Source organism: Ranitomeya variabilis, chromosome 1 (assembly GCF_051348905.1).
Source record: "Ranitomeya variabilis isolate aRanVar5 chromosome 1, aRanVar5.hap1, whole genome shotgun sequence".
NCBI classification, from domain to species: domain Eukaryota; kingdom Metazoa; phylum Chordata; class Amphibia; order Anura; family Dendrobatidae; genus Ranitomeya; species Ranitomeya variabilis.
In genome coordinates this window covers 787,703,661-787,722,970 of record NC_135232.1, presented here as the reverse complement: position 1 = coordinate 787,722,970, position 19,310 = coordinate 787,703,661, and the positions used below count along the sequence as shown (strand labels likewise).

The window sequence follows — 19,310 nt, the reverse complement described above, 5'->3', positions numbered from 1 at the left end:
CCCGCACAGGACGACTGATTTAATCAACCATCATGTGCCTTTCACAGCTGCAAGTGGAGCGGTGCTCTACCCGCAGCTTTTAACCAATTAAATCTTGCTGGCAACTTGTACCGGTAAAAGCTACGAGTTGTCAGAAAGCTCAGGTACACAGTTGTTGTTTTTATAAGACAATTTGAGAGCTGCAGCGTTTTTGAAGTCTGCAGTATGCCCATTCTTTCAGAGTTTTTGCAGCATTTTGTAGAATTTTTCATCCATCGAAAACAATGAGAAAGTGGAAAAAAAGCTGCGTATGAAGATAGCCTTATAGGGAGATTGTCAGTCACCTGGTAGGCCCTCTCACTTGATTCTTAGGGTATTTGCACATGTTGCGGATTTGCCTGCGGATCCGCAGCAGTTTCCCATCCGGTTTACAGTACCATGTAAACCTATGGAAAACAAAATCCGCAGTGCACATGCTGCGGAAAATTCCGCACGGAAACTTTTCCACAGCATGTCAATTCTTTGTGCGGATTCCGCAGCATTTTACACCTGCTCCTCAATAGGAATCCGCAGATGTTAAAATGCAGGTGAAATCTACACAAAAAACGCTGGAAATCAACGGTAAATCCGTGGGTAATCCGCAGGTAAAACGCAATGCGTTTTACCTGCGGATTTTTCAAAAATTGACCGGAAAAATCTGCACAGAAATCCGCAACGTGGGCACATACCCTTAGAAGTCCAATTTTAACCCCTCAGTGACAGAGCCAATTTTGTACTTAAAAGGAACCTGTCACCCCCCCCCCCCCCAGTCGTTTCAAACTAAAAGAGCCATCTTGTGCAGCAGTAATGCTGCATTCTGACAAGGTGGCTCTTTTAGTTCTGGGTGCTGTAACTAGAGAAATAATCTGTTTTTTAATTTGTCAGAAATACCTGGTCTTCAGTCAAGGAGGCCGGCGTTTCGCCCCTGCTTTAGACGCCACACAGCTGTCACTCACATCTTCTTGGCGCCGGCTCCTCACCGCTGTTTTGAAAATAGCCGGCGCCTGCGCTCTTTTCCCCTGCCTGGTGCAGGCTCAGTGAGCGCTGCCCGTCTTTCCTCATATGCAGCCCAGCTGACTGCGCCTGTGCGGCCGCCCTGCCTGTGATTCCCAGCCCCGCAGTGACTTATGATTTATTCACATTGCGGGGCTGGGATTCACAGGCAGGGCGGCCGCGCAGGCGCAGTCAGCTGGACTGCATATGAGGAAAGACAGGCAGCGCTCACTGCACCTGCACCAGGCAGGGAAAAAGAGCGCAGGCGCTGGCTATTATCAAAACAGCGGTGAGGAGGCGGCGCCCGGCGCGAAGAAGATGTGAGTGACAGCTGTGTGGCGTCTAAAGCAGGGGGGAAAGGCCTGCCTCCTTGACTAAAGACCAGGTATTTCTGACAAATTAAAAAACGGATTATTTCTCTAGTTACAGCACCCAGAACTAAAAGAGCCACCTTGTCAGAATGCAGCATTACTGCTGCACAAGGTGGCTCTTTTAGTTTGAAACGACTGGTGGAGGGGGGGGAAGTGACAAGTTCCCTTTAATGGTCAAGCCAATTTTTATAATTCTGACTACTGTCCCTTTATTATTATTTATTATTATAGCGCCATTTATTCTATAGCGCTTTACATGTGGGAAGGGGTATACATAATAAAACAAGTACAATAATCTTAATCAATACAAGTCACGACTGGGACATGAAGAGAGAGGACCCTGCCCGCGAGGGCTCACAATCTACAAGGGATGGGTGAGAATACAGTATGAGGTAACTCTGGAACGCTTCAACGGATCCCACAGATTCTGAGACTGTTTTTTTCATGACTTAATGTACTTAATGTTAGTCATAAAATTTCTTCAATATGACTTGTGTTTATTTATGAAAAAAAAAACAGAAATTTGGCAAAAATGTTGAAAATTTTGCAATTTTAAAACTTTTAATATTTGTGCCCTTAAATCAGAGAGTCATATCGCACAAAATAGTTAATAAATAACATTTCCCACATGTCTACTTTACATCACCACAATTTTCGAAACATAATTTTTTTCTGTTAGGACGTTATAAGGCTTAAAAGTTTACCATCGATTTCTCATTTTTCCAACATAATTTACAAAACCTTTTTCTTAGGGTACGTGTCCACGGTCAGGATGGCCGGCGGTATCGCCGGAGCGGCGAAGCCGCTCGGCGCTAAGCCCCGCCCCCTTTCTGGGACGCGATGATGCCGGATGTGTTAACTGTACACATCCGGGATCATCGCACCCTCGCATAGCGCCCTGTGATATTACTTGCGGCGACGCAGCGTCGCCGCAGGTAGCACGGACATGCTGCGATCTGAAAAGACGCGCAGCATGTCCGGAGTCGCAGGGAAGTTGGATGCGTGTTTCCACGCATAGTGGACACGGGATTTCGTAAAATCCCCTCCACTATGCTGGAACATCTGGACGCTGCGTGTTTGACGCTGGAGCTCTGCGCAGCGTCAAACAAGCAGCGTTTACTGACCGTGGACACATACCCTTAGGGACCACATCACATTTGAAGTGAGTTTGGGGGGGTCAATATAACAGAAAATATCCAAAAGTGACACCATTCTAAAAACTTCACCCCTCAAGGTCCGCAAAACCACATTCAAGAAGTTTATTAACCCTTCAGGTGCTTCACGAGAACTAAAGCAATGTGGAAGGAAAAAAACTTTTTTTTTCATGAAAAATTTACTTTGGAACTAAACTTTTTTATTTTCAAAAGGTTATCAGAAGAAAATAGACCACACAAAATGGACAACACAATATGTTGTGCAATTTTCCCAGAGTATGCCGATACCCCGTATGTGGGGGAAAGCCACTGTTTGGGCACATGGCAGGGCTCAGAAGGGAGGGAGCGCCGTTTGACTTTTTGAATGCAAAATTGGATGGAATCAATGTCGGGCGCCTTGTCGAGTTTGGAGATCCCCTGATGTACCTAAACAGTGGAAACCCCCCAGTTCTAACTCCAACCCTAACACAGCCCTAACCCCAACATACCCCTAATCCAAACGCTAACCCCAACCCTAATGGAAAAAATTAAAATAAATACATTTTTTTATTTTATTATTTTTACCTAAGGGGGAGGGGTATTTACTTTTTTTTATTTTGATCACTGTGATAGGGTTTATCACAGTAATCCGAATGAACCAATATGAGAAATCTCCTATTGTTGCCAGGTGCCAATCGGCAGATCTTCTTCACAGGGGGATGCAGGAGGTGCCAGTGGGGCTCGGGACCCCATTTCTCTGTCCTCTGATGTGCTACATCATATCAGAAGAGAGAGAGAAATAAAAAGGAAATCTGACTTTTTTTTGCGGTCGCCGTTATTCTGTGAATAACAGCGATCACAACACTGGGGACGGCAAAAAATTACCCAAAACATGTTCTCCAGCATCTCCGCTACCCCCAGTAGCTGAGAACTTGGAGAATTTCTGACGCTGGGGGCATTATAACCTTATTTCTCAGCGATATTAAAAAGCGGCAATGGAATAAGTACCCTTAACTGCCGCCATTAAAACGTGTATCGTCGGTCGTTAAAGGGTTAAGATACATTTAGCAAATAAGCCTCAGTTTCACTGTTACTTATATATCTATATACAGTGTGTCCCTAAAGTCATGGTGCACTTTTGATCAGTCACTGGAAAGCAACAAAAAACGATAGAAATGTGAAATCTGTCCCAAATAAAAGAAAAACTCTCCCAGTTTCATACCTATTCAGTGCAGTCCGATGTGGGCTCCATTTGTTGCCCTACATACATCCAAACGATAGTATAAGCTTGTGGTTGCATGATGTCACAGACCTGGCAGTGTATTAATCAGAGTTCAGTTTATCAGGGGTTAATCTGACTGGGGGCTCAGCAACAGCTTAAATTGTTTCCTCTTTTTCCTCCTTTTATGGTTTTTGCTGTTAGAGTAGGACTGGCAAGTGTGGGGACCCTTGAAGTGGGTTGCCAGCTTACGTATTGTGGCCATAATATTAACTAATAACTTACATATTTTGATATGTTTTTGTGTACTTTTTTTATTTTTACTTTTTGAGGTGCAGTTGGGCCCAGATGAATCTTTTCATTCCAAGTATTCCACTCCTTCCATCTGATTTGCGTTTTGATTTTAAACACCTCCAATTTCCACTTCAACTGGCTTTCGCAATGTCCATTAACAAGGCTCAGGAACAGTCCTTGAAAGTAGTAGGGATTGATTTGCAATCTCCATGCTTTTCTCATGGTCAACTTTACATGGCCTGTTCAAGAGTTGAAACTGCCAAAAGCCTGTTCATCTTTGCACCGGAAAGAAAAACCAAAAATGTTGTTTATCAAAAGGCTCTTGAATGAGTTGAAAATAAAATACTTTCAATATTTAGGTAATCGTTTAGTTAATTTGTGTTGCAAATCAGTAGTGTTGAATATATGATGTCAAATGTTTTTATGTGCAATATAATTATTATAATTAGTTATAACTAACCACAGTTAGTTACTAAGCCCGGGCAACGCCGGGCTCTTCAGCTAGTATATATATATATATATATATATATATATATATATATATATATATATATATATATATATATATATATTGGAAGGAAAAGTGCCTGGCCCTCTGGATAAAATGGTCCAAACATTTATCCAACATTGGTCCCCTAAAGAATCTTGGTCAGACCACAATCACAGGCAAGATCCAAAAAGGCTGCTTCCCGTGCCTGTCCTGCGTAAATTGCTCATATATATTAAAAGGTCCTACATTCAAACATCCAGACACTAATAAGATGTATACAATCAAACAATTTTTGACATGTAATTCTGACCATGTTATTTATCTACTTGAATGCCCTTGCAAATTGTGGTATGTGGGAGAAACGACCTGTGAGCTGAAAACACTTATAAATAATCATCGGCATTCGATTAGAAAGAAGCGATTAAATCTTCCGGTCTCTAAACATTTTACAGAACTCAAACATACGGAAAAAGATCTAAAATTTAGAGTAATAGATAGGGTACCCATACAAAGAAGAGGAGGGGATAGAGTATGCCTTCTAAAGAAACTAGAACTTAGATGGATTTATGAGTTAAATACTTTAAAACCTAAAGGACTCAATGCAGAATTTAAAATCCAGTCGGGTATGTGAATAAACCCCCTATGATAGACCCCTGAACCAGATGTATATGTAGGCTCCTAGTTTTTAAGATTTGTAGCACTATGCATAGGCACTTTGCAGAGTGCATTGATTTTAATGTTCTTTTTTTGTCTTTTTTGTGGTTTTATAGATATCCCTATGACCAGTGGGTCTTGTGTATCTCCCTACCAGCCGCTTGATGGAGTACCCATATGGAGGAATGAAAAAAATACTTTTTGTTTTCATTTATATTACTTTTTTTTATTTTTCTTTGAAAAAATTATATTTTGTTTTTTGATCTAAATTATCTGTCACATATGTCGACCAATGGTAATGGTTCCTTATCTTTAATAAAAATGTCTGCATATTAAAAAGCATTAACAGCTGTCAGCCTCATATTTAGATACATAGTAACTTAATATGCTCACTTTCCTGTTTTCTCTAAAGGGCGATGTTATGGCCTGGAGAGGCTGTGCATCAACTTGGAGAAACATAGACATATGGAGATAGCCTGAATAAGGCGTTCATCCGTTTTGTCAGAGTGAAACCCATATCTGTTTAGCCATTTTGTATCTAATTAAAGAATATATACATTCCTACCCTTTGGATATACAGCCTAAATGAGCTTATGAATATCTATTATGCACAAATGAAAGGGATGTCTCTGTATGCGCTGTTATACTATCGGCGTAGTGGCTTATATAGCTGTAAGAATACAATGCTTTGCCACACTAAAGATGGCGCTGCGGCGCTGATACAGCGATAGTGCGCATGCGCTACCAAAATGAAAGTGCAGAGGAACTCCCATTGGCTGACACTCTGTGACATAGCAATTAGTCATCCAGACATGCGCAATAGATCTAGAAGAACGCCGACAACGGCGATAGTACAGTCCTCCATGTGGTGTTACTGAATTGCGGCAAGGTGAGGGTTACAATATAAGAGTAATATAAACTTAATATACCTTAATAGGATCATCTATGGAACGGAGGAGAAAGTGGGAGATTATTATATTTTATATGCAATAGAGCACATAGCACCTTAAATAACACAGAGATTGCACTAAATATGTAATATGCACATTTTGGTATAATGTACAACTATTTGTTTATGTATTTATCAATGGCAATTGTAATATGCAAATCAACTCAAATTGTTCTTATAAAAGCACTATGTTTGGTAACACCCACTGCTTGAAAAAGGCTCATGGAGCCGAAACGTCGCGCAGTGATGTGGGTCGATTAAAACTTCACCTATTTTTCACCTGAATACTTTGGAGTGCTGCCTTCATTTTTTGCTACTTGGTATATATATATATATATATATATATATATATATATATATATATATATATATATATATATATATATATATATATAGTTTGGACACAGCCGTTTGTGCACTGGTTTTCCTTGTTCTTTTTGGAATATGCACCAGTTTCAGGCTGAAGGTACCATATCTATGAAGGTATATAGAAACAAAAAGTCAAGACATACAAGTGAATCACATTGGAATATGTATTAAGCCTTGAATTCTTCAAAGTACCTCCCTTTTACTTTGTTGACAGTTTTACACACCTTTAGCATTCTCTTAAGCAGCTTCATCAGGTAGTCACCTTCAATGGTTTTCCAACAGTCTTGAAATGGCTCCCACAGGCACTAGGCATTTGTTGGCTGCTTTTCCGTCACTCTCCTCCCACACAGAGATATCGGGTTGAGGTTGGATGACTCTGGAGGCCATGTAATTTGAAGCAGCATCTTTTCTTACTGCTCACATAGCCCTTACATAGACCAGAGGTGTGTTTGTGTCATTGTCCTGTTTGATCACAAATAAGAGTACCACAAAGTGCTTCTTTAAAGGGAATCTGTCAGTAAAATTTACTCTAGGCCTCCTTCATATTTCCATATAAAAGACGTACGTGAAAAATCATTAGCGGTGTCATCGGGGGTTTGTCATCTGTGTGTCCGTTTTTACCATTAGTGTATCATCAGGGTTTTCTGGTATGGATAAAAAAGGAATTAAATTACAAAGATTGTCATATACTTTGCAAGGTTAAGCATAGACAGCGCACGAACAGCACACGGATGTCATCCCTGTGCTGTAAATGTTTTTTACAGACTCATAAACATATACTGGCTCTTGTCATCTTAAAAAATACATTTGTCCATCGAGTTCAGCCTATATTCTGTCAGAATAAATCCCCAGATCTACATCCTTCTAAAGAACCTAATAACTGTAAGATACAATATTGTTACGCTCCAGGAAGACATCCAAGCCTCTCTTGAACCCCTCGACTGAGTTCACCATCACCATCTCCTCAGGCAAAGAATTCCAGATTCTCACTGCCCTAACAGTAAAGAATCCTCTTCTACGTTGGTGGAAAAACCTTCTCTCCTCCAAAGCAAGAGAATGCCCCCTTGTGAAGTCACATTCCTTGGTATAAACAGATCCTCGGAGAGATATTTGTATTGTCCCCTTATGTACTTATACATGGTTATTAGATCGCCCCTCAGTCGGCTTTTTTCTAGACTAAATAATCCTAATTTTGGTAATCTCTCTGGGTATTGTAGCTCCCCCATCCCCTTTATTAATTTTGTTGCCCTCTTTTGTACTCGCTGTAGTTCCATTATATCCTTCCTGAGCACCTGTGTGCAAAACTGTACACAGTACTCCATGTGCGGTCTAACCAGAGCTTTGTGCAGAGGCAGTATAATGTTCTCATCATGTGTATCCAGACCTCTTTTATTGCACCCCATGATCCTGTTTGCCTTGGCAGCTGCTGCCTGGCACTGGCTGCTCCAGGTAAGTTTATGATTAACTAGGATCCCCAAGTCCTTCTCCATGTCAGATTTATCCAGTGGTTTCCCATTCCATGTGTAATGTTGATATTGATTCCTTCTTCCCATGTGTATATTCTTACATTTATCATTGTTAAACCGCATCTGCCACCTCTGGACCCAAGTTTCCAACTTCCAACTCCAGATCCATCTGTAGCAGAATACTATCTTCTCTTGTATTGACTGCTTTACATAGTTTTGTACCATCTGCAAATATTGATATTGTAGTGTAAACCTTCTACCAGATTGTTAATAAATATGTTGAAAAGAATAGGTCCCAACACCGTCCCCTGCGGTACCCCACTGGTCACAGCGACCCAATTAGAGAATATACCATTTATAACAACCTTCTGCTTGTTATAACTAAGCCAGTTACTTACCCATTTACACACATTTTCCCCCAGACCCAGCATTCTCATTTTGTGTACCTACCTCTTGTGTGGCACGGTATAAAACGCTTTTGAAAAATCAAGATATACCACGTCCAATGACTCACTTTAGTCTAGTCTATAGCTTACCTCTTCATAAAAACTCATTTTGAGAGGAGTGATTCCTCATAAACCCATGCTGATATGGAGCTAAACAGTTATTCTCATTGAGATAATCCAGAATAACATCCCTCAGAAACCCTTCAAATATTTTACCAACAATAGAGGTTAGACTTACTGGCCTATAATTTCCAGGTTCACTTTCAGAGCTCTGTTTGAATATTGGTACCAAAGTTGCTATGCGCCAGTCCTGTGGAACAGACCCTGTCACTATAGTCCCTAAAAAATACTACATTACCGTATTTTTCGGACCATAAGAAGCACCTAGGTTTTAGAGGGGGAAATTAGGAAGAAAAAAAAAACTTTAGCAAAAAATGTGTTCAATGGTCCCCTCATCCCTATCCTGGCATGCATGACCCTCATCCCCATCCTGGTATGCAGGGTCCCATTCTGATATGATTGATTGGTCCCATCCCTTTCTTGGTATGACTCATTGATTGGCCCCCATCCAGTTCCTGGTAAGATTGATTGATTGGCCCCCATTCAGTTGCCGGTATGATTGATTGATTAGCCCCCATCCCGTTCCTGGTATGATTGATTGGCCCCCATCCAGTTCCTGGTATGATTGATTGGCCACCATCCAGCTCCTGGTATGATTGATTGGCCCCCATCCAGTTCCTGGTATGATTGATTGGCCCCCATCCAGTTCCTGGTATGATTGTTGATTGGCCACCATCCAGTTCCTGGTATAATTGATTGACCCCTATCCAGTTCCCAGTATGATGGATTGATTGGCCCCATCCCCTTGCTGGTATTATTGGCCGCCATCCAGTTCCCGGTATGATAGATTGATTGGCCCCATCCCCTTGCTGGTATGGTTGGCCCCCATCCAGTTTCTGGTATACATGGCCCCATCAGAAAAGATTTAAATAAAAACATTACTCTTACCTTCCACCGCTCCCTCGCAGTCGCAGCGTCCAGCTCCGATGCCAGCAGCTGCTTAATTCTTGTAAGCAGCGCATGGCAGGGACATCATGTGCTGCTCACAAGCATATCGATCACAGCTGGCAGATTACTCACCGGGACTGTTCATTGGAGATCGCGGTGAGTATCCATTCCTCCTCAGTAGCGCGCAGTGTCAGTCGCCTGCTTCTTGCTCCTGCTGGTGGTCAAGTGTGCCGATACTTAAGAGAAATGAATATTCAGAATATGCTAATTTATATGCTTTTAATACTATTTTTCTGTACATTTTTTAAAGAATTTTTAGTACACTATATTATGTATATGAAGTGGGGAAAAGGAGTATTTGATACACTGCCGATGTTGCAAGTTTTCTCACCTACAAAGAATGGAGACATCTTTAATTTTTATCATAGGTACACTTCAACTGTGAGAGACAGAATCTAAAACAAAAACAGAAAATCACATTGTATGATTTTTATATAAATTGTATTTTAGTGCATGAAATAAGTATTTGATCACCTACCAATCAGCAAGAATTCTGGCTCTCGCAGAGATGTTAATTTTTTCTTTAAGAAGCCCTCCTACTCTGCACTCATTGCCTCTATCAATTGCACCTGTTTGAACTTGTTACCTGTATAAAAAAACACCTGTCCACACACTCAATCAATAACAATCCAACCTCTCCACCATGGCCAAGACTAAAATGCTGTTTGAGGACACCATGGGCAAAATTGTACATCTGCACAAGGCTGGGATGGGCTGCATGATAATAGGCAAGCAGCTGTTAGGGTTGGCAGAACGCACTGAGTATATATGTATGTATTATTAGGTGCGTTCGCAACCCAGGGCAGGAGAGGAACCTGTTGCTGGCAAATGGCGGCGCTATATGGTGGTATAAGCGAACTCTTAACTACACAGAGTTGCTAGGAAGAAGATGCTGTGCCCTGTTAACCTCACAGAGGAACACAGCTACCAACCAGAGCAAACTGTGGTCATGCAGAGAAAACAGACAAACAACTCCTCACCGGAGGTGCGGGTATTCTAGCCAAGGCCCTGAATACACTCATACAAACTCCTCACCGGAGGTGCCGGTATTCTAGGGGCTTATTTCAGCCAAACCCTAACCGCATCCAGACATGACCACACTGGCGCTGAGCTAATAGACGTTGGTTTGATATTATGGCCATGCGAACCTTTTATAGCTGCAGCGACTTCAGGACCTTCCTAGAGGATCAATGGGAGCTGCTGCAGTATCTGAGCATGTGACCCCCGACCTCCAATGAGAGGTCTTACCCTGGGCATGCTCAGAAGGGGAAAAGCAGGACTTGGTCCCAGAGACTCTGCTCGCCGCTGACCAGTACTGGCTACAAAGGCAGAGCCTGGAAGAACAGTAGTAACCAGTCGCCCAGTATCAGCCTGAGCCAGATGCTGGGACTGACGTCTCCGCTGAGCAGGCTCCACTGCGGCTGGAGAAGAATGGGAGACCACAGCGGAGGTGGTTCGAGATTCCCCCTGTGCAGAGGCGGGAACTCAAAAACTAACAGCAGCTTGGTGAGAAGACAACTGCTGTCACAATTATTAACAAATGGAAGAAACACAAGATGACTATCAATCTTCCTCAATCTTCCTCGATCTGGAGCTCCATGCAAGATCTCACCTCATGGGGGAAGGATGATTCTGAAAAAGGTAAGGAATGAGCCCAGAACTACAAGGGAGGGCCTAGTCAATGGCCTGAATTGAGCTGGGACCACAGTCTCAAACATTACTGTTAGTAACACACTAAACCGTCATGGATTGAAATCCTGCAAGGTCCCACTGGTCACGTTTGCACATTACCAGACCTGTTTGAAGTTCACCAATTACAATCTGGATGATCCCGAGGAGGCATGGGAGAAGGTCATGTCAGATGAGAACAAAATAGACCTTTTTGGTATCAACGCCACTCGCTGCGTTTGGGGGAAGAAGAAGGATGAGTACAACCCCAGTAACACCACCCTAACCATAAAGCATGGTAGGGGAAACAACATACTTTGGGGGTGTTTTTCTGAAAAAGGGACAGGACGACTGCACCGTACTGAGGATGGATGGGGTCATGAATAGCAAGATTTTGGCCAACAACCTCCTTACCTCATTAAGGGCATTGAAGATGGTGTTACACCCGGTCCCTGTACCTTTGTGGGGTCCCCGTTGGGACTCCCGCTCTGTGCCAGCTCCACGCTGTCCTGACAGGGCCTCTGCTTCCCCTCCCTCCTCTGCTTCCTGGCATGCAGCCAGCAGGTCCTCCGGCTGTGTGCTTAGGTTGAGCGCACTCGCTCCCGGTCCCGGACAGCGCGCATTTTCCAAAAGGTGCTTCTGACCAATGGCGTGTTAATGAATACTATTTCTAGCCCCTCCACCATAGGGAGGGTGCCAGAGCAACAAGTACTGTATCTTCAGTTGCTAACTTCTGGTTCCTACTAGCATGTGTTTCTGTTTCTGAAGTCTCTGTCAGTGCCCCGCTTGCACCGTTTGTCTCCATAGACTGCTACCCGTTACCTGGCTTTACTGGACGATCTCCAATCTGCCTACTCCAGTTCCATCTCATCCCGCCATTCAGTCACCTGAACCTCAGGACAACGTCAGTACCGCTGGAACCAGCTTCTACCCGTACCCCCAGTACCCACTGGTTAGCTCTACGTCACCTTCTAACTCTGCTGAGTCCCGCTGGGTCAGCTACCACGAGTCAGGGGGTCTAACTGGAGGTAGCACACGTGTCCCCCAGGTATCCCATTCTGACCCTGTTCGAGGGGTCTTACCACGGGTGTCTGGGGCTCAAATAGTCACGCCCCCTTCGGAGCCCCCCCCCCCAGACCGTGGTCCAGAGGTTCCACGTTTAATTACAATAAAAACGAATATGAACTTCACCATCTGTGCCTCTGTTTCCATTCGTTACAGCTGGGTCTTCCAGCATTACAATGACCTGAACCCCACAGCCAGGGCAACTAAGGAGTGGCCCCGTAAGAAGCATTTCAAGGTCCTGAAGTGGCCTAGCCAGTCTCCAGCCTTGAACCCAATAGAAAATCTTTGGAGGGAGCTGAAACTCAATGATGCCCAGCAACAGCCACAAAGGTTCCTGTAACAAATATTAAGTTCTGTTTTTCAATTCTTTCAAATACTTATTTCATGCAATAAAATGCAAATTAATTATGTAAAAATCATACAATGTGATTTTCTGGAATTTTTTTAAGATTCTGTCTCTCACAGTTGAATTGTACCTACGATAAAAATTATAGACCTCTCCATTCTCTTTATAGGTGAGAAAACTTGCAAAATCGGCAGTGTATCAAATAATTTCCCCCCCACTGTATAAATTATATATTATAATATAGTAAAGCATTGAAGAAATAAAACAACAAGTCCACTTCTTAGAAATAGAAACTGCATCAGTAATTTCTTCTGAACAGTTTTTTAATTTGGAATATTACATAACTGGAACATCCAAATACCTCAGCAAAAAACCACACTAGTGGTTCCATGTATTGATATTTCTGTCAGTTTCTTGTAATTATCAAAAGTAAAGCAAGTAAAATGTACACTACACGGCTACCACAATGTTCTGTTTTGCAAAAGAAAAACCATGTGGTGAGCTCATAAGTGTCATGGGCAACAGTGGAGGTGGAGGGCTCTTCGCAGCGCAGAATAACAATCGTGACATTTCAGATACAAGTGTATCTACTGTTTAGTACTATGTGCTACGATGAGTCATTTGTCAATCTCACAGCTGCTGTTAGGAGGTAGCTGGAACGTCTTCTTTTGCGTTAGGGAAATTTAGCTGTTACCTTTCAAGGAAATCAATGCAGAGAACTAACATGATATCACCAGATATGCTGTGGTCAATGTGCAATGGTAACTTGATATTGAAACAGCTTTAGAAGATAAGAAAACAATGTCCAATAGAATATACTATAGAATGGAAATATTTTGAGGTTCAGTTGAGCTACCTCTATAGGCAAGGAGGGATTTAAAAATTCCCTTCTTGTTTGCAGTATGTGAAAAATAAAAAGTCTGTTATTAAAGTGCTGTTAATGTACTATATCTTAGATCAATCAATTCACAGTCACATTGAGTGACTATATAGGCACAAAACTTTCCTATATCTCCCTTGCATCTATAGATTAGTTTAATGCACACCAATTATTCAGCACTGATGTAACACAACACAATTAGATTGATTAGACCTTATATTCCTGTATGGAATGAGCTGTGGGTTCTATCCTTATGCTGGAAAAGTAAAAAATAGCACTGCTTGGCCAGCCCCCATGTTTTTTATTAGTTGTAATAGTATTTAGGCTACACTACGAGATCTGAAAATTGCAGGGCGTTATGGCGAAGTTTACGAGGTCGCATCTGATGTCGTTAGCCCATTCTCTACGTCTTCAGCAGTGCATGAAATGGGGCAGAGAATTTTTTTGGTGATCCTCGCAAATTGAATCACAAAGTGTTCAAAATCCAGAGGACCTGCAGATTTCAGGGAATTTGACTATATGGGCTCATTCCCACTTGCAATCCATTTGGATGAGTGCAATCTGATAAAAAAAAAAATCCGATTACACTCGCCCCAATGTTCCTCTATGGAGCAGCTCACATTTGCGGTTATTTTCTCATGCTGCTACTAGTACGTGCGATTGCACCCGAGAATCAGATTGCACGCACCCATATAAGTCTATGGGTGCGTGTGAAACATCGCACTGCACTCGGATATCACCCAAGTGTAGTACGATTCCTGCTGACACCAGCAGTAGAGGAGATGGAGAAATTACTTTCTCTGTCTCCTCCGAAGCTGTGCTCCGATCCTCTAATGCGAGAGCATCAGAGCACAGACGACCGACACTTGGCTCCCACTCGCAACAGAGCAGGAGCCGAGTGTCATTAGCATATTGCATCCGATGCTCTCACATGAGAGACTCATCGGATGCCATACGCTAATGGGAACCCGGCCTAAGTCTATCCTTCACAGATTGATCAGCGCATCTCTTCTGGTCACACCAAATATTGATTTAATTTAGATTTCTCTTTTGCTCATTCTCTTTGCATTATGTTAATTGATAAATAGAATCTATTACCCCTGCTATTTTTTAAGCCTTCTTACTTTGCAACATTTTTCCACATCTGCATAAAAGTTTTACACAGCCCTGTAAATAAATAAAAAAAATATATTAAATATTAAAAAATATACAAACATTTCAAAAAACATCCTTTTCCCCCTTTAAAAATAAAGAAATAAAAAAATATTTTTGATATGGGCACATACAAAAAAGTCCTCACTATAAAATTAATTAACCCATGTGGTGAAAGCTGCAAAGACCAAAAAACAAAGCTTAAAACATCAGTATTGACTTTTCTTTTTTTCATTTGCCTAAACTTTGACAAAATATATGTGTTAAAGGGTTGTCCACTACAAGGCAAAACCTTTTTAATCTGAATGTTTTCACCTGTTAAAATAAAATCATATATACTCACCTCACGTGCTGTGTTCCAGCAGTGTCGGCACTGCGAACGAAGGGGTTCATGTGAGGTCTGCGCCCAATCAGCACCGGCTTCCCAGTCCCCACCTTCGGTCTTCCCAGTCCCCACCTTCGGACATACAGTCATGGCCAAAAGTATTGACACCCCTGCAATTCTGTCAGATAATACTCAGTTTCTTCCTGAAAATGATTGCAAACACAAATTCTTTGGTATTATTATCTTCATTTAATTTGTCTTAAATGACAAAACACAAAAAGAATTGTCCTAAAGCCAAATTGCATATAATTCCACACCAAACATAAAAAGGAGGTGGACAAAAGTATTGGCACTGTTTGAAAAATCATGTTATACTTCTCTAATTTGTGTAATTAACAGCACCTGTAACTTACCTGTGGCACCTAACAGGTGTTGGCAATAACTAAATCACACTTGCAGTTGACATGGATTAAAGTTGACTCAACCTCTGTCCTGTGTCCTTGTGTGTACCACATTGAGCATGGAGAAAAGAAAGAAGACCAAAGAACTGTCTGAGGACTTGAGAAACCAAATTGTGAGGAAGCATGAGCAATCTCAAGGCTACAAGTCCATCTCCAAAGACCTGAATGTTCCTGTGTCTACCGTGCGCAGTGTCATCAAGAAGTTTAAAGCCCATGGCACTGTGGCTAACCTCCCTAGATGTGGACGGAAAAGAAAAATTGACAAGAGATTTCAACGCAAGATTGTGCGGATGTTGGATAAAGAACCTCGACTAAGATCCAAACACGTTCAAGCTGCCCTGCAGTCCGAGGGTACAACAGTGTCAACCCATACTATCCGTCGGCGTCTGAATGAAAAGGGACTGTATGGTAGGAGACCCAGGAAGACCCACTTCTTACCCCGATACATAAAAAAGTTAGGCTGGAGTTGCCAAAACTTACCTGAAAAAGCCTAAAACGTTTTGGAAGAATGTTCTCTGGTCAGATGAGACAAAAGTAGAGCTTTTTGGGCAAAGGCATTAACATGGAGTTTACAGGAGAAAAAAAAGAGGCATTCAAAGAAAAGAACACGGTCCCTACAGTCAAACATGGCGGAGGTTCCCTGATGTTTTGGGGTTGCTTTGCTGCCTCTGGCACTGGACTGCTTGACCGTGTGCATGGCATTATGAAGTCTGAAGACTACCAACAAATTTTGCAGCATAATGTAGGGCCCAGTGTGAGAAAGCTGGGTCTCCCTCAGAGGTCATGGGTCTTCCAGCAGGACAATGACTCAAAACACACTTCAAAAAGCACTAGAAAATGGTTTGAGAGACAGCACTGGAGACTTCTAAGGCTAAGTGCACACTTTGCGGCGTGCTCTGCGGGTTCTCCCGCAGCGGAATTGATAAATCTGCAGGGCAAAACCGCTGCGGTTATCCCTGCAGATTTATCGCGGTTTGTTTTGCGATTTCCACTGCGGGATTACTCCTATACTATTGATGCTGCATATACAGCAATATGCAGCATCAATAGTAATGTTAAAAATAATAAAAATTGGTTATACTCACCCTCTGATGTCCGGATCTCCTCGGCGCTGCACGCGGCGCTCCGGTTCCAAAGATGCTGTGCCGAGAAGGACCTTCGTGACGTCACGGTCATGTGACCGCGACGTCATCTCAGGCCCTGCTCGCACAGCAACTGAGACCGGACGGCCGCGTGCAGCGCTGAGAGGTGAGTATAGCATCATTTTTTATTTTAATTCTTTTTTTTTTAACACTATTTATGCTTCCCAGGGCCTGGAGGAGAGTCTCCTCTCCTCCACCCCGGGTAGCAACCGCACATTATCCGCTTACTTCCCGCATCGTGGGCACAGCCCCATTCGGGAAGTAAGCGGATCAATGCATTTCTATGGGTGCAGAATAGCTGCGATTCTGCACAAAGAAGTGACATGCTGCGGGTTGTAAACCACTGCATTTCTGCGCGGTTTTTCCCGCAGCATGTGCACAGCGGTTTGCGGTTTCCATAGGGTTTACATGTTAATGTAAACGCTATGGAAACTGCTGTGGACCTGCAGCATCAAAATCGCCGCGGATCCGCGGTAAAACCCGCAAAGTGTGAACATGGCCTAAGGTGGCCAGCAATGAGTCCAGACCTGAATCCCATAGAACACCTGTGGAGAGATCTAAAAATGGCAGTTTGGAGAAGGCACCCTTCAAATATCAGGGACCTGGAGCAGTTTGCCAAAGAAGAATGGTCTAAAATTCCAGCAGAGCATTGTAAGAAACTCATTGATGGTTACCGGAAGCGGTTGGTCGCAGTTATTTTGGCTAAAGGTTGTGCAACCAAGTATTAGGCTGAGGGTGCCAATACTTTTGTCTGGCCCATTTTTGGAGTTTTGTGTGAAATGATCAATGTTTTGCTTTTTTCTTCATTCTCTTTTGTGTTTTTTTCATTTAAGACAAATTAAATAAAGATAATAATACCAAAGAATTTGTGTTTGCAATCATTTTCAGGAAGAAACTGAGTATTATCTGACAGAATTGCAGGGGTGCGATTACTTTTGGCCATGACTGTAGAAATAGTGATTTGCAAATCCAAACAGTAAAGTTCAGCATCCATACGGAACACCTACTGTTTGGGCATGGACACCGAACACGGACTTCACCAGGAAGTCTATGCTACTGTTTGGGCCCCCCTGAACACCGGGTGTTTGTTGCGCTGTCATGTACAAGCACTGCTTCTGATTGGCGGCAAATTCATCACTGCAGGTTGGAGAGCAGCAGTTCCCATGCTTTCAAATCAGCTATGATTGGAGATATAAAGTTCACCTACTGTCATTGGTGTCGGCTGATGGGACTATTGCTCCCATCAGTTGACGTCTGCTGCTGCTAATAACAGTGAGAGTAGGAGCGGCTGATGGGAGTATTAATCAGCCGGCGCCTGCACTGTAAATAAATATATATTTTTTTAAAAACGGCATGTGTTCCCCTGTATTTTTGATAACTAGCCAGACAAAACATAATAGCTAGGGCTGAACCTTCAGCTTCAGCAAGGCTGGTTATCAAGAATAGAGGTGTCCCCACTCCGTTTTAACTATTTAAATAAATAATTTAAAAAAAAAACAAGCCAAGCCAAGCTAATGCAGACAGCTGGAGCCTGGTACTGTATTCTCAGGCTGGTAAGGGGCCATGGATATTGCCCTGTACCCAGCCTAAAAATAGCAGCCACTCAGAAAAGGCACAAATGTACTGCGGTGACCTCCCTCTGATGAGATCACCGCTAGCAAAGTGAGAATAAGTCTCATGGTGCAGAGGCGAGTTCACCGCAGTGAAATTTTCCCAGTGAACTGCGATGAACTCACCTTTGCACCGTGAGACTTTCTCTCTGTGTGAGCAGTGATCTCACTGACGTCACTGCAGTTCAGTTGCCTGCCTGAGAAAAAAAAAAAGATGTTCGCACCCCCCATAAAATTGAAAGGGGTCCGGGTACGGTTCTGGTACACGAATCCAAACTTTTTGTAACTGTTCGGTCGAATCCACGGCACCCGAACATCCAGGTGTCCACCCATCTCTACATATAAGTTATCAGGAAGAAACGAAAGTCGCAGCTCTCCGACTTCTTCTGGATTACTTATATGTCCAAAGGTGGGGACAGTGACACCTGTTCTGATTGAGAGCAGGACTCTAGTGACATGTCAACCTCACGTAAACTCTTGGAACGCGAGTGCCAACACCGCTGGAACGACGCTGGCACAGGAGGTGAGTAAAGATGTTTTTAGTTTAATAGGGGGCAAACATTCAGATTGAGAAGGGGTTGTCCTAGACACTTCCTTTAAAATATGGTCAAAACATTCAAGCTACCCCAAAATGGTACCTGTCATGATTCTCAATGGCGAGAGAACATAGCCCAGCATATATGAGAACTAGCTCTTGGAAGATGGAAACTATACTGACCATGAACTAAACCTGCCGCACAACTAGAAGTGGCCGGGTAGCATGCCTACGTTTTTTTATCCCTAGATGCCCAGCGCCAGCCGGAGAACTACCTAATCCTAGCAGAGGAAAAGACAGTCCTGGCTCACCTCTAGAGAAATTTTCCCAAAAGGCAGACAGAGGCCCCCACATATATTGGCGGTGATTTTAGATGAAATGACAAACGTAGTATGAAAATAGGTTTAGCAAAAATCGAGGTCCGCTTACTAGATAGCAAGAAGACAGAAAGGGCACTTTCATGGTCAGCAGAAAACCCTATCAAAACACCATCCAGAAATTACTTTAAGACTCTAGCATTAACTCATAACACCAGAGTGGCAATTTCCGCTCACAAGAGCTTTCCAGACACAGTAACGAAACAGCAGCTGTGAACAGGAACAAAATGCAAAAACACACAAGGACAAAAGTCCAACTTAGCTGGGAGTTGTCTAGTA

The 19,310-nt window shown here is 42.8% G+C and overlaps 1 long non-coding RNA gene across 2 annotated transcripts; it reads right to left on the bottom strand.

The window, feature by feature from the left end:
* Positions 1–6,667: 6,667 nt before the first annotated feature.
* LOC143784579 (uncharacterized) lies at positions 6,668–15,102 on the bottom strand. 2 transcript variants are annotated; one of them, XR_013217830.1, is made up of 3 exons: positions 14,925–15,102; positions 9,543–9,646; positions 6,668–7,134 (listed from the first exon to the last, which is right to left on the bottom strand). It is a non-coding gene; the product is annotated as an uncharacterized LOC143784579 (long non-coding RNA). The 2 variants fall into 2 exon arrangements; XR_013217823.1 differs by lacking the exon at positions 14,925–15,102 and adding an exon at positions 14,528–14,908.
* Between the last annotated feature and the right edge of the window lie 4,208 nt (positions 15,103–19,310).